Source organism: Eumetopias jubatus, unplaced genomic scaffold (genome assembly GCF_037043125.1).
Source record: "Eumetopias jubatus isolate StellerSeaLion01/CBP00866 unplaced genomic scaffold, mEumJub1_p1.0 scaffold_7, whole genome shotgun sequence".
Classification (NCBI taxonomy): domain Eukaryota; kingdom Metazoa; phylum Chordata; class Mammalia; order Carnivora; family Otariidae; genus Eumetopias; species Eumetopias jubatus.
In genome coordinates, this window is record NW_028274813.1 from 97,871,160 (window position 1) to 97,886,345 (window position 15,186).

Consider the following 15,186-nt stretch of genomic DNA (forward strand, 5'->3'; position numbering starts at 1 on the left):
TGTTGTTTATCTCTTGGCTATTGTGAATAATGCTGCAAGAACACAAGAGTGTAAATATCTCTTCAAGATCCTGTCTTCAGTTCTTCTGGATAAATTAGTCAAAGTAGGATTGCTAGATCATAGGGTAGTTCTATTTTTAATTTTTTGAGTAATCTCCATATTGTTTTCCCTAGTGGCTACACCATTTTACATTCCCAACAACAGTGTAGAAGATCCAAGTTTCTCCAGATCCTCACTTATACTTAATTTCTGTTTTTTTATTTGTTCATTTTCTGTTGATTTGCATTTCCTTGATTGTTAATGATGTTGAGAATCTTTTCATGTATCCGCTGGCCATCTGTATGTGTTCTTTGGAGAAATTTGGTGTTATCCATTTAATGAACTATTTAAGTCACTGAAATGTCAGTGAAGTAAAAGATACTAAATTTCTTGAAGTTTTTTGTGATTGCATTTGAATTTTATGTAATTGAGAAAAATATTTAATTGTATAAATGTTTATTTTTTGTTTTGTTTTGTTTAAATGATTATGTTAGACTGTAAGTAGTTCAGTATTTGCCCAGTGATTGCTTTTGGTTTAGCTTACAATTTTTCAAAAAACTTATTTTTAAATTATATAAATTCATTTTAAAATTTTCAAATAATATAAACTAATTTCAGAAAAGTTGAAAAAGAGTAAAAGAGGAAGACAGTAAGAATCCAGCTTTTCAAATGAAACTGTTAGTACTTTTTGTATTTCCTTCCAGTTTTTTTTCCCCTCAGGCTTATAGTTACCATGGTAAATATGCAGTTTGTATCTTGATTTTTTCATTTTAAACTATGATGGAAAGAAAATTTTTATTAAAAGAAGCTTAACGGGGCGCCTGGGTGGCTCAGTCTTTAACCGTCTGCCTTCTGCTCAGGTCATGATCCCAGGGTCCTAGGATCGAGCCCCGCATCGGGCTCCCTGCTCAGCGGGGAGTCTGCTTCTCCCTCTCACACTCCCACTGCTTGTGTTCCCTCTCTCGTTGTCTCTCTCTCTGTCAAATAAATGAATAAAATCTTTAAAAAAATAAAAGAAGCTTAACAGATAAAAGGTTTCAGTTGTTCGGGTCCACTTATGTATGGATCGTTTTCAGTAAATACACTACAGTACTGTAAATGTGTTTTCTTTTATGATTTTTCTCAATAACATTTTCTTTTCTCTAGCTTACTTTAAGAATAAAGCATATAATACATATAACATACAAAATACGTGTTACTCAACTGTGTTATCAGCTAGCCTACTTCTGTTAACAGTAAGCTATTAGTTCAGTTTTTAGGGAATCAAAAGTTATACATGGATTTTTGACAAATAGGTAATTGGTTCCCCTATTTCCCCCACCCCCTCCATGTCATTCAAGGGTCAACTGTATTTTTATTCCAATGAACTGCTTGTTCACATTAGAGAAAGTCTTCCAGGGTATATATTCTTTTGTTAAATGAGTCATCATGCTCAGAAAGAGTTCCAGATTTATGACTGATTCACCTTACTAATTTTTCTTCTTTTCTAGCTATTCTAATATTTTACCAGTCTTGCTTTTACACATTTTTTCCTGGCGAGAATTAAAAATGCGTCTTAACTTTACTGTGTTAGAATTAAAGTTTTTCATTCTGACTTCCATTCACATGTGACTTTCAGGTTAGTTTCTTACAGGACTGTTTTTAGGGCAACATCTTCTGCCCGGAAATAGTACCGTATTTTCAAAGGTTCATAGATTTGTTATGTTTTTGATACAAATATATCTCTTGAGGTCAATGAATATATAATGCAAAGAAGTATGTAAGGGGGAAATTTTCATCTGTTTATTGACTTTAAATTGATTGCGGTGCTGATGCCTACCACTTGTAAGATGTAAATAAGAAAAACTTGGTGGTGGGGGAGTGAATGACAAAGTATGGTTCCTCACTCATAGTAGTTACTCAGTAGATGCTTATTGAATAGAAATTGTTAAATTGGGGAAACAGATCTAATTAGTGACATAATGATAATATTTTCTGCCATGCATTACCTCTATCTTTTTAAACAATCCACAGAAGCATTGCAGGGAAAGGGTCATGTGAGGTTAGTTAATTTTAAGCACTTAGAAACTACTACATGCAAGATGCTCTCCAGGCATTTTATATACTGTCTCATTTAGTAGGCAGAGCCAGTGTTGCCTGATTTTTGCAAATGAGAAAACTCAAGCAAAGAAAAAGATGTGACTTCCAAGTCATATAACTTAAACTGTGTTTGGCCTGTTACCTCAAATCCTTTGTTCACCCCTGTAATATGAAGATACTCTTTCCTTTTTATTTTCTTGGTTTGTATTCTCATTAAAGCAGGAAGAACCAACGTTCGTTTGGCATAAACTTAAATGCCTTTGCAGTCTGAGTATCTTTACAGTAGGCTCCAGATATGCATTATGGTTAGATTTTGAAAGATGATATCATTTACTATAAATAATCATATTGAGTTTTAAACACAGAAGATAATTGCTTCAGCAGGTTATCAATAGTCCATTCAGAGAGGAACTGATAGTTGAAGAAGCAATACCACAAATGGGAAATCCAACTTAGATGCAGTCACTTTAAGCAGCAGATACCTGCCTCTCCCAATTTTTCTCAGTGGCAAGATTGTCAGATGAGTTCTCTCACAATGAGAATAAAAAAGCCTTTTCTGAAGTTTCAGATAGCTTACGTTTATTGAGCATTTACTATGTGACAGATGCTGTATTAAGTGCCTTGTAGATATCATTTCATTCTCATCTTTAGTCTGTGTGTTATGTACTGTTAACAACCTCCAGTTTTTGAGAATGAAACAGTTTTAATAGAGTTGTCATATGCCTAGTAAATGGAAAAGTCAGAGATTGTACTTAAGTCCAGTGGCCTGTAAAGCATATTTTCCTGATATGGCTTTTAGGTAGTTAGAGTATACTATATGTATTGTGTCCTTTGTTAAGCTGAAAAGACAAAGTGAGACACTAATGAGAGAAATTGGGTGTGGAAGGAAATCAGCTAGATCCATTTTTTTGGCGCTCTTAAACTTCTGGAGTATATTAAGTATTTACAGTATGTAAGGTTTTCTTCACACTGTCAATAAATATCTTTCTCTTAAATGTACAGTTCAGTGAGCTTGATAAATGTATACACACGCATGTACCCAAGGGAGAAATTGAGAGGTTTTTCTGGGACAGCAGGAGATTCGGAACTCAATCTGATCAAAGGTAAGAATGCGATTTTGAAGAAAGTCAGGGGAAGAAGCTAGGCCAGGGGTTCAAATATTGAAAAGTGATGGGAGGAATACCAAACCACTAAGATATTTGATATTGTGTGTGGATATAGAATTGGATAAATCAATACAGTTCAAGCCTTTCTACTTTAAGACTGACAGGAGGATATACTTAGAATTGAGTGTATGTTCACTTAATGAACTGATAGAAGACACAGACCTGTTTTTAATTACTGTGAAATCAAAGTGTGGTGATTTTTTTTCTTCCTCTTTTCTCCTAAAGCAGCTCTGAACAATTTATAAACTCCTCATATTTGCCCATCTTTTCTTCTCTCTTGCAAATGACATAATTTAGGAGGTCAAGAATCCAAGTCTAATTCCTTGCTCTTGGGCAGAAATCTATTTAAACTATGCATTTCATCTTTACAAATTCTTTGGGTTGAAGGTTGTTAGGGTTTTAATAGGAAGATGATGACTAACTCACCCAGCGGCCATAGGACAAAGTCAGAATGAATGGGGTTCCTGCTTTAGGAAATATTGCCAACTAAAAGTATTTTGCCAGCATTTTATCACTGACCACTTTTTCCATACAGTTTTATATACTTGGAACGTATTCTAAATGATATTTAGAAAACATTTTAAATGATACTCAGGAGTACAAACAGGTTATTTTATTATAGGTGTTTATAAAATAAAATTGTGAGATTCTAGCCCTTCACCTGTATTTCAAGGTTAGCAAAGAAGTGGGTCTATAAACAGTTGCATTAGGTTAGACCCTCTTCTATTTACATCTTGATTACCATCTTATTTTCGAAAAGACTAACAAGGTGATGATTTCATATACTTGAACTATTTTGAAATAATAAATTGAGTAATTTAATGGAGATACTTAATATAAGAAATTGTAATGGAGGTAAATGACCACAAATTGATTGGGTTATAATAGAGATTTTCATATTGAGCAGAAACTGAAGATCAACTTCTAAGGAGTGAGTAGTATGTTATTGCAGTAGCACAAAAGTATTACAAAAGTTAACTTAATTTCCTCCCCTTCTATTCTGTGTGGATCATGAAGGAAAACAAATATTTCTGAAAATTTTGTAAACAAAACTTCAGCTTCAGTTGAGAAATACCTTCCTCTTAAATATTGAGTGTAAAACACATATTTTTAAAACATGAATTTTTCTACCTTTGACTTGCATTAAATTTTCAAAAATAACTTTGCATTTACCTTCTCACCTTTTAATTTTAGTTTATTTCCTGGGTGTATTTGGAATGGACTTACCAACTTTAAGGCACCATTCATATTCTTTCAGTAAAGTTGTAACCATGGTGAACGAGCAAATCATTCTTATTTTGAAAAAGGCATGCATTTACATTTATGTAGTTTTTCAGTATATCATTTTGGTTTGTACTAACTTAGCATTGTTAGTGAACATAATTTGCTGCTATTTCACTTATTTATGTACTGTTTCTCCCCAGGGAACCTACAAATTTATAGTTATATGTGCACAGAACCGTGTGTTCTCATAATGTGATAAAAGTCGCTTTTAATCTGATACTAATTTAAAATAGTATTTTGCTCTTCACAGTATAAATAGCCTTCATGCATTAATTCTTCAGAAACCTATGAAAATTAATCATCTGAACAATCTTTCCTTAGGCTCTTTGTATAGTTCTTCAAAGCATAATTATTTTAAATATATGATAACATTGTGATGTTTGCATTGGCAATGATTATTTTATTTCATATTGCCAGTCCCACAACTGGGAGAAAGGGATATTCATTGTAGGAATTTTTGAAAAATATTTGAAAGGTAATGGAAAGGTAGAGCTTGGGTTTGCACTTTTTTTTTTTTTTTTTAAATGACAAAACTCTTTCAGGTGTTTTATCTTCCATTGCTTCAACAAAGACCATCAAATCACCATGCTCCTGGGCGTCTGGGTGGCTCAGTCAGTTAAGCATCTGCCTTTGGCTCGGGTCATAATCCTGGAGTCCCAGGATAGAGTCCCACATCAGGCTCCCTGCTCTGCAGGGAGTCTGCTTCTCCCTCTGCCCTTCACCCCACGCTCTCTCACTCTCTCTCTCTCAAATAAATAAATTCCTTTAAAAAAAAAAATCACCATGCTGCTTTGTATCAAATCACCATGTCATCCTTGCTACATGGGTATGGACTTCTATTTGAACTTCAAATGAATACCTCTGAATATCAGCATCTTTTTCTTTTTTATGGTCTCTAATACTGGGAGCCAGTTGCTATGGATACCCACTACTGTTTTAAAAGCTGTAGTTTGACTATGGTACTGTTCCTTGTTTTTTAAAATTTAATCTTTTGTCTCTCTTCATTCCAAGTTGTACTTTGTTAGTATTTAAGTATGGGGGCAGGGGTCCAGAATAAGAGTATAACATTTTTAAAGCATGTAGCAGGGACTCCTGGGTGGCTCAGTTGTTAAGCGTCTGCCTTCGGCTCAGGTCTTGATCCCAGTGTCCTGGGATCGAGCCCCACATCGGGCTTTCTGCTCAATGGGAAGCCTGCTTCTCTCTCTCCCACTCCCTCTGTTTTGTGTTCCCTCTCTTGCTGTCTCTCTCTCTGTCAAATAAATAAATAAAAATCTTAAAAAACAAATCAATAATGCATGTAGCAGGGGGACCTCTTTTGGGGTAGAATTTACATACAGTGAAATAAATGGATTTTTTGGGGGGGAGGGAGAGGGAGAGAATCTTTTTTTTAAGATTTATTTTATTTAATTTTTAGAGAGAGAGAGAGAGGGTGCAAGCCAGCCAGAGGGCCAGAAGGAGAATGAGAAAGAGAATCCCAAGCCGACTCCCCACTGAGCATGGAGCTCGACTCGGGGCCCAGTCCCAGGACCCCAAGATCATAACCTGAGCCAAAATCAAGAGTCGGAATCCCAACTGACTGAACTACCCAGGTACCCTGGGAGAGAGAGAGAATCTTAAGCAGGCTGCATGCCCAATGTGGAGCCCGACGCAGGGCTTGATCTCACAACCCTGAGATTACGACCTGAGCTGAAATCCAGAGTCCAATGCTTAACCGACTGAGCCACCCAGGTGGCCCAAATGGATCTTAAATGTACAGTTCGGTGAGCTTGATAAATGTATACACACCCATATAATCAATACTTCAATCAAGATAAAAATATTTCTCTCATGCCATGTTATGAATACAGTGGAGCATTTCTGGAATCGAACACTTATTTTTCAAGCTGCTGGGAATGTTGGTGGACAACACTCAACCAAAGAAGAGTTTTAAGAGTTACCTTCTACTGAAGGGGGCTATCTTGATCTTGTAACACCTACTTTCTGGGGGCTGCATTTACCCAATGACTGGTCAATGCAGTGGTAGGGGTAGGGGGAAGGCATAAAGATCTTGGTCCACTTGCTGTAATTTGGGACAGTTTCCAAGGCCCATCCCAGTTTGAGAACTCCCCATGTGATGGCCTAAGACATTTGTTACTGTTGTATCACAATTCAACTTCTTCCTGTACCCACTTGTGCTTCCTTCAACTCATCATAGGCATTGAACATGAGAGCACTTCCCAGTGGACTTCTTGAACTCAAATAATCCATCTAAGAGTCTGTTTCCCGGGAAACCTAACCTGTAGCACCTCAGAAAGTTCTCTCATGGCCCCTTCCAAACAAACCCCCACTTAACAAACAATGATCATTCTTGTTTTATTCCCTTAGATTAGTTTTGCCACTTTTAGAACATTATGTAAATGCAATAATAGTATGTTCTCTTTTGTGTCTGGCTTCTTTGCTAAAAAGATTCATCCAAGTTATGAATAGCACTTCGTTCTTATTGCTGAATAGCAGTGTTCCATTGAGTTAATAAACCATCATATATTTATCCATTTAGGTGTCTGCAGTCATTAGAAATGTTTTAAGTGTTTGGCTATTATTAATAAGGCTGTTAGAAACAGTCTTGGGTAATTCAGTTTGTGAACATAAACGTTTTTATTTCTCCTGGGTAAATATGAAGAGTGGAATCTCTCGGTCATATATAGAAATATATTTAACTTTCTAAAAAATTGCTAAAGAGTTTTTCAAAGTCATTTTACTGTTTTATATTTCCACCAGCAATGTATGAGAGTTCTAGTTGCTCTACATTCTTTCTAATACTTGAATTCTTATTGATATGTTATATTTAGTTTTATCATGTTATTTAATTTTTTGTGCCCTGGTTCTTCCCTTTCTCCCTTCTTTTTGGTTAATCAAATATTTTTTTTGTATTCTATTTTAATTTCTTGAATAACTTTTTAGCGGTACCTCTTTTAATTATTTTTAAGGGTTGCTCTAGGGATTAAAGTATACACTCGTTACATTTTACCTGAACTTTATATTTTACCATATCAATATAAAATTAAGAATCGTGAAAAGAATTATTTCATTTACTTTTTTTTATTCTTTGTTGTAAAAATATTTTAAAGTTTTTGAAACAACTTTATAGTTTCTGCTTTCCTTAATCCTGTGCACTTTAAAGAAAATCAAGGAAAAATAGTCATTTATCCTTACGTAATTGCCATTTCTGTTCTTTCCTTCTGGTGGATCCAAATTTTATCTGGTGTCATTTTCCTTCAGCATAAGAATTTTAGTTAGTATTTCTTGTACTTAGGATCTCTACGCAGTTATTCTCAGATGACTTTTTTTTCTTGGAGAACTTTATATTTTTTTCTCTTAGAACTTTAATGATGTCATTTTATTGTCTCCTGCCTCCATTGTTTTTGATGAGTGGTCAGCTTTTATTTATATCATTTTCCCCTTATGTAACTTGTCTTTCTTCCCACTGGTTGAATTTAAGATTTCTTTCTTTGTGTTTGTATTCAGCCATTTGATGATTGTGTGTATTGTTGAGGTTTGCTTTGTATTTTTCTGCTTAGAGATTACTGAGGTCATTGGGTCTGCATGCAGTCAGTAATGTTTTTCACAGATTTGGGGAAATTTTTGCAATTTTTCCCCAGATGTTTATTCTGCATAATTTTCTCATCTACTTCTCATATTCTGATTACATTTATTTTACACTATTTAATATTGTTTAACAAGTAGCTAAGGTGCTATTTCTTTTTTCCAATATTTTTTCTACTTCATATTGAATAATTTTTTATTGATTTCATTCATTTTCACTTACAGTTTCTTCTTCTGGTTCCAGTTCATTGTTTAGCTTATTCAGTGAATTTTTATTTCAGTTAATACAATTTTAAATTCTAGAATTTCCATTTACTTTTCCTTTTTTTTTCTTTATATGGAATGCTTCACAAATTTGCATGTCATCCTTGTGCGGGGTCATGCTAATCTTCTCTGTATCGTTCCAGTTTTAGTATATGTGCTGCCAAAATGAGCATTAGAATTTCCATTTTCAAATACATTTTCATTTTCTCTGCTAAGAGTGTCTCATCTGTCCATTCATTTTGACCATCTTTTTCTTAAAGTCTTTGAATATATAATAGCTGCTTTAAAATCCTTTCTTCCTTATTCCAACATCTGTGATCTCAACGTATGGAGTGTTTTTCCTGAGCTATAGGTCATATTTTTATTTCTCCACACCTGCATTAATTTTTTATTTTATATTAGAAAATGTACAAGATGTGTTATAGAGGTTTTGGTTTCTCTCAGCAGAGTTCTGTTTTTTGCTCTGGTAAGTAGTTACATTATTGGTCAATTATCTTGAGGCTTGGTTTTCTGCTTTGTTAAAGCAGGTTTGTAGAAAGCCCAAATTATTTACCAAGCAATCCCTGATTAGTTTCCTCTGTGGTACCATTAGTTGAAATCTATGGTCAGTTATTTTAGCCTTCTAGATATTGCTTTCAGTTGGATTTCTTGTATTGTCCCCTATGTTTATGTTGTTAGGTCAGCCAAGGATTTGAGGGGAGTTTAAATATAAATTTTTGGACCTTCCCCAACCATGGCTTGACTTTATCCTTTTTATGATTCCCCTCCTTACTTTCCAGCCACACTGACATTCCCAAATTCTGTTTTCTGGCTTCCTAAACAGGACATAGTAGCTTTCTGCTTGTTCAACCACAATATGCCATGCTGACTATGGAGTGTCTTCATTGTACAAATCATATAGATTTGGATCTTATTCGGTGCATCTGGTTTTGTGTTTTTCACTGATAAGTATCCCTTGTACTACTTCCTAGTCAACTCTACTGTAGAAGCAACCACTGTCTTTATTTTTATCACTGTGATTTTGTTTGTTTTGTTTTAGATCAACATATGAATGGAATCTTTTGTATATGATTTCTTTTACTAAGCATAAGGTTACCGAGATTATGCATGTTGTTGTGTGTACCCCTAGTCCATGTCTTTGTATTGCCGAACAGGATTGCTTTGAATGAATAAACTATAGATCTTTTATTCTTTCCTTCCTTCCTTCCTGTTTTCATTCTCTCCACCCCCCTTTCTTTCTAAAAGATTTTTATTTATTTATTTGAAAGAGAGAGCACAAGTGGAGGGAGGGAGAAGGAGAAGCAGACTCCTGGCTGAGCAGGGAGCCCCACATGGGTCTTGATCCCAGGACTCTGGAATCATGACCTGAACTGAAGGCAAATGCTTAACTGACTGAGCCACCCAGCTGTCCCTATTCTTTTTTTTAAATTGATGGTCATCTGGATTGTTTGCAGTTTTAGCTATTATGAATGCTGTCCTTAATATTAGTGTAAAAGTTTCTTTGTGACTGTATGTTTTTCCTCACTCTATCTTGGGGAAATACCTAGGGATAGGTTGTTGTATCATAGGGTATGTCTATTTTTATCTTTGAAGAAACTGCCAGTTTTCTAAAGTATATCATTTTACATGCCCGCAGGCAATATGTAAGATTTGGTGTACAGATCTTATTTTTATGTCAAGATTATATTCTGTTATTTAATGGAAGTCATTGTTAGTGTATATTTTAGTTGCTGATAAATACTTTGATAAACACTCCTCTTTTTTTAAACTAAAAATACTCTGAGGTAAAGATTTCAAAAGTGATATGATTTATTTACATAGGCAGTGACCAAGTTTTCCAGCTAGTTTTAACAGCCCCAAAGGTGGATGCTATGGTAGGTTTTTAATCTAATTATTCATCTTTGTAAGTTGTAGATATTTTCAAATGACTTAAGTTCAATTATTTTTTTATGGATTAGACATTAATTATGAGAGTTCAAAATCTAGAATTTTTGCTTATATGGTACTACAATAAATATACATGATTGTGAACAAGAGAGTTTTAGTTCATTCCATTAGAGCACTGTGATAATGTCAGGGGTCTCAGCTGAGTGTCTTCTTAATGTGGTTCCTTTTGTGTTTTGGTCATCAGTTGTGTCCTTTATGAAGGCTCCCTTGCAAATTAGTACTGTTAAGTGAGACTGGGGAGAATCAGTATAAGTAAAAAGCTATACTGCCACTAGAAAACCTGCCCTTATATTAATGTCCAGTGTTATTTTGTGTGTAAAAGCTCTTTTTTTAATTGAGCTTGTTCTATGTATTCAGTACTATAGGTGATACAGAATAAGAACTGAATGCACTCCTTTTTTTTTTAAAGATTTTATTTATTTGACAGAGAGAGACACAGCAAGAGAGGGAACACAAGCAGGGGGAGTGGGAGAGGGAGAAGCAGGCTCCCCACTGAGCAGGGAGCCCGATGCGGGGCTCGATCCCAGGACCCTGGGATCATGACCTGAGCCAAAGGCAGACGTTTAACGACTGAGCCACCCAGGTGCCCCAGAACTGAATGTGCTCTTAAATTAATAGGAGGCTGCTTGTTAAATGGTGTTCACTTAAGTATAATTATAACTTCTGTGCTGTGTGACATAGATTTTTAAGTTCAATAACAGTATTGAAGAGGACTGAGTAAAAATTAATGAGGTTGGGCAAGTTGTACAGCAGAGGTGGAATTGAATGTGAGCATTAAACCAATAAGAATTAAATGTAGAGGAGGTAGAAGTGCTAAGAGGAATAATAAGAGCAATGATAGATGCTATGTATTATAGATATGCCTCATGGTTACAGCTGAGAGTTTGAATGGTAAGACACTGAATGACAGGTGCTTGAAGGCGGGGTTACTGTGTCTTGTGCATCTCTGTATGACCAGTGCCTATAATCTTCCCTAAACCATGAGTGTGTATGCCATAATAAGAAATTAGTAAGTTTTTTGACTCCTAGGGTTAGAAGGGAGAGGCTGTTGTAACTGGATTTTCAAAGGCTTTGAGCATAGGAGGGACAAAACCCAGCACAACTGACAGTAAACATTTATAGAACAGATGATTAAATATTCCATTACAGGTTGAAGAATTTGGGAGGTGGTGGGGTACTGGAACCGTTTACTTTTTAAATCTGGGGTAATGTGTTTTAAAGGGTTGTTTTAGGAAGATTACATGGGCAGGATATTAGAAGCTAGTGAAATGTTATATAATAGTGTTTTAAGAAATTCAGAGAGACTAGCAAAAAAAAAAAAAAAAGAAAGTCCAAGTAGGATATCATGAAATTCCAGGATAAAAAGGAACAGAAAGGCTGACTCAGGAGACATTCATAAGGAATACTCACTATAGGGATAGGGAGGAAGAAGGGAAGGGAGAACGAGAGATGATGCCAGTTTACAAGTCTAGTTGACCTGAACTATTATAGTATTACCTGCAGTATTAGAAATATTAATAATTAGGGTCTAAAGGCATATAAGGAAGAGATGAAGGCTATACAGAGAATTTGGTATTAAGATATATGATGGGTTTTAAGTAATGGCAGGAAAACCAAATGAAAGTTTCCAGCAAGAATTTGATGATTTAAGACCCAAAATACAGAACTGAGATTAAGGCTGGGAATGTGCATTGGAAACATCATTTGGAGGAGACAGTCAAAATCATAAAACTGAATTAGTTGTCCAAAGGGTAGAGCATAAAATGAGAAGAACATGGGATGAAGAGCAGGTATTTTTAGTTTTCACACAGAAGAGGAAGTGATACTATGCAGAAATAGAGGTCCAAAGGTTAATGTCCCCAAATCCCACACAGGCATTGTGTTAACAGGATTAAATGCCATGGAGTAGAGGTAGGCAAAATATGATCCATGGTTTGTCACCTGTTTTTTGTAAATAAAGCTTTATTGGAACACAACCACTCTGTTTGTTTATATTTTATTTATGGCTGCTTTTGTACTACATAATAGGGTTGACTAGTTGGTAAGGAGAGTGTATGGTCCACAAAGCCTAAAATATTTACTGTATGGACATTCACAACAGAAGTTTGCTGACCTCTGATACAGAGATGTAAGAAACAAAGACCAATAGAGGGCCTTTGTATTTTATTTTAGGGATAACCTTTGATGATTTGAAAATGTTTTATAAACAAACATTTACTTGAGAGCCTTATGTGTGCCTGGAATTTGGATTTGCTGCTGTGGTCTAGGAAGAGACTAGATAGTAACAAGAGATTCATTAATGAGTGAGTGAATAAAATGTAAGAAGGGCAAGTGGTCAATGTAAATTTTTGTTTTGTGAGTCTAGAAAGAAATGAGTCATAGTTTAAAGAATATATGAGGAAGAGATTTTTAATATAGGGAAAATATGAAGGAAAAATTTTATGGAGTTCTTCTGAGAGGCAGAGTGTGTTGCCATTGCAGGAATTAATGGTCTAAGACTTGAATGCAGTGAGTACACAGGCCTCATTACAGGAAATGAATAGAATTGTTTGTGGAATTAAGTTAAGAATAGTAATTGCTCACACAGCTGTTTTTAAATAGCAAATTGTGTTAGGTAATCAGCAAAAATCCACTAAAATGTACTTGATAGTTATGCAGAAGCTGCTTTATTGGTACTGACTTATGATCCTAATGGGTACTATAAAAACAAACAAATTAAAAACCTATGTATGCAGTTTTCACATTGGTATGCTACTATATGTTTTTTGTTTAATGTAGAAGTACAGTTGTAATGTTTTCATCTTCCTTTCCCCACCACCAAACCCAAATATAATTGTCTTGTTCAAAAAGAGCACCATGAACTTTATGAGCACACAGAGCAATGAGGTGTGTTCTCATTGAAAGGAGTAGTATCTATTTGATTGCTTCTCTGTTTGTCTTCCTCCCTAGACAAAAATGGAATGTTTAATTGTGTGGTTGGATTTAGGGATACTAATTTTTTACTGTTTCTCTCTGTATTTTGTTGGACTGTAATTTGGTTCTTTCTTTTAGATATGACTGTTTCTAGGACTCCCTTTTAATTTATTTGTTAGCTTTTTAGTGATGCTCTGCCTTTTTTTTTTGTTCGCTTCTCTAAGAATGTTAATATACATCATTAACTTCTCATAGTCTATTTAGAGTTAATATTGGTACCAGTTCACATAAAATGCAGAAATCTTGTGACCTTACAAGTCTGTTTACTCCTACCCCTGCCTTCCTTTATGCTGTATTTTTCATTTGTATTACTTCTAAGTATATTTTAACTCCTATGAGAGAACGTTATGCAGGCACATCCAGGAGATATTGTGGGTTTATTTCCATCCACCACAATACAGTGAATATTGCAATAAAGTGAGTCAAATGATTTACTTTTCCAGTGCATCTAAAAGTCATTTTTACACTATACTGTATGCAGTAGCATTATGTCTAAAAAAACAATGTATATACCTTAATTTAAAAATACTTTACTGCTAAAAAATGCTAACCATCATCAGAGCTTTCAAGCAAGTTGTCATCTTCTTGCTGGTAGAGGTTCTTGCTTTAATCTTCATGGCTGCAGACTGATCAGGGTGATGGTTGCTGAAGGTTGGGGCAGTTGCTTAAAATGACAGTGAAGTTTGCTGCATCAGTTGCCTCCTTTCACAGATGATTTCTTTGTAGCATCTGATGTTGTTTGATAGCACTTTACCCACAGTAAAACTTTAAAAATTGGCATCATTCTTTTTAGACCCTGCTGTTGTTTTATCAACTAAGTTTTTGGTAATATTCTTTTTTTTTTATTATGTTAATCACCATACATTACATCATTAGTTTTTTATCTAAGTTTTTGGTAATATTCTAACTCCTTTATTGTCATTTCAGCAATCTTCACAGCATCTTCACCAGGAGTAGATTCCATCTCAAGAAACCACTTTCTTTGCTCATCCATAAGAAGTAGCTCCTCATCCATTAAAATTTTATCATGAGATTACAGCAGTTCAGTCACATCTTCACAATCCACTTCTAATTCTAGTTCTCTTGCTATTTCCACATCTGCAGTTACCTCCTCTGTTGAAGTCTTGAACTGCTCAAAGTCATTCATGAGGGTTAGAATCAACTTTTTTTTTTTTTTGAAGATTTTATTTATTTATTTGACAGAGAGACACAGCGAGAGGGAACACAAGCAGGGGGAGTGGGGGAGGGAGAAGCAGACTCCCCACTGAGCAGGGAGCCTGATGCGGGGCTGATCCCAGGATCCTGGGATCATGACCTGAGCCGAAGGCAGACGCTTAATCACTAAGCCACCCCAGACGCCCCTAAAATCAGCTTCTTCCAAACCCCTGTTCATGTTGATATTTTGACCTCTTCCCATGAATCAGGCATGTTCTTAATGACATCTAGGATGGTGAATCCGTTCCAGAAGGTTTTCAGTTGACTTTGCATAGATCCATCAGAGGAATTGCTATCTATGGCAGCTCTAGCCTTATGACATATATTTTTTCAATAATAAGACTTGAAAGGCAAAATTACTCCTTGATCCATGGCTGCATAATGGATGTGGTGGTGAGTAGGCATGAAAACATTTCCATCAGGACTGTTGGATGACCAGGTACATCATCAGTGAGTGGTAATGTTTTGAAAGGAATCCTTTTTTCCCTGAGCAGTAGGTCTGAACAGTGGGCTCAAAATATTCAGTAAACCATGTTGTAAACAGATAGGCTGTCATCCAGGCTTTGTCATTCCATTTATGCACAGGCAGAGTATATTTAGCATAATTCTTAAGGGCCCTAGGATTTTCATAATGGTA

The 15,186-nt window shown here is 35.4% G+C and overlaps 1 protein-coding gene and 1 non-coding gene across 5 annotated transcripts in view; one reads left to right on the forward strand and one right to left on the reverse strand.

Moving 5' to 3' along the window:
- The window catches only part of TCF12 (transcription factor 12), a 373,959-nt gene that overhangs the window by 126,179 nt on the left and 232,594 nt on the right, over positions 1 to 15,186 (forward strand). The gene's annotated exons all lie outside the window — the stretch shown is intronic.
- LOC114206598 (U6 spliceosomal RNA) lies at positions 8,482 to 8,587 on the reverse strand. Its single transcript, XR_003608683.1, has one exon. It is a non-coding gene; the product is annotated as a U6 spliceosomal RNA (small nuclear RNA).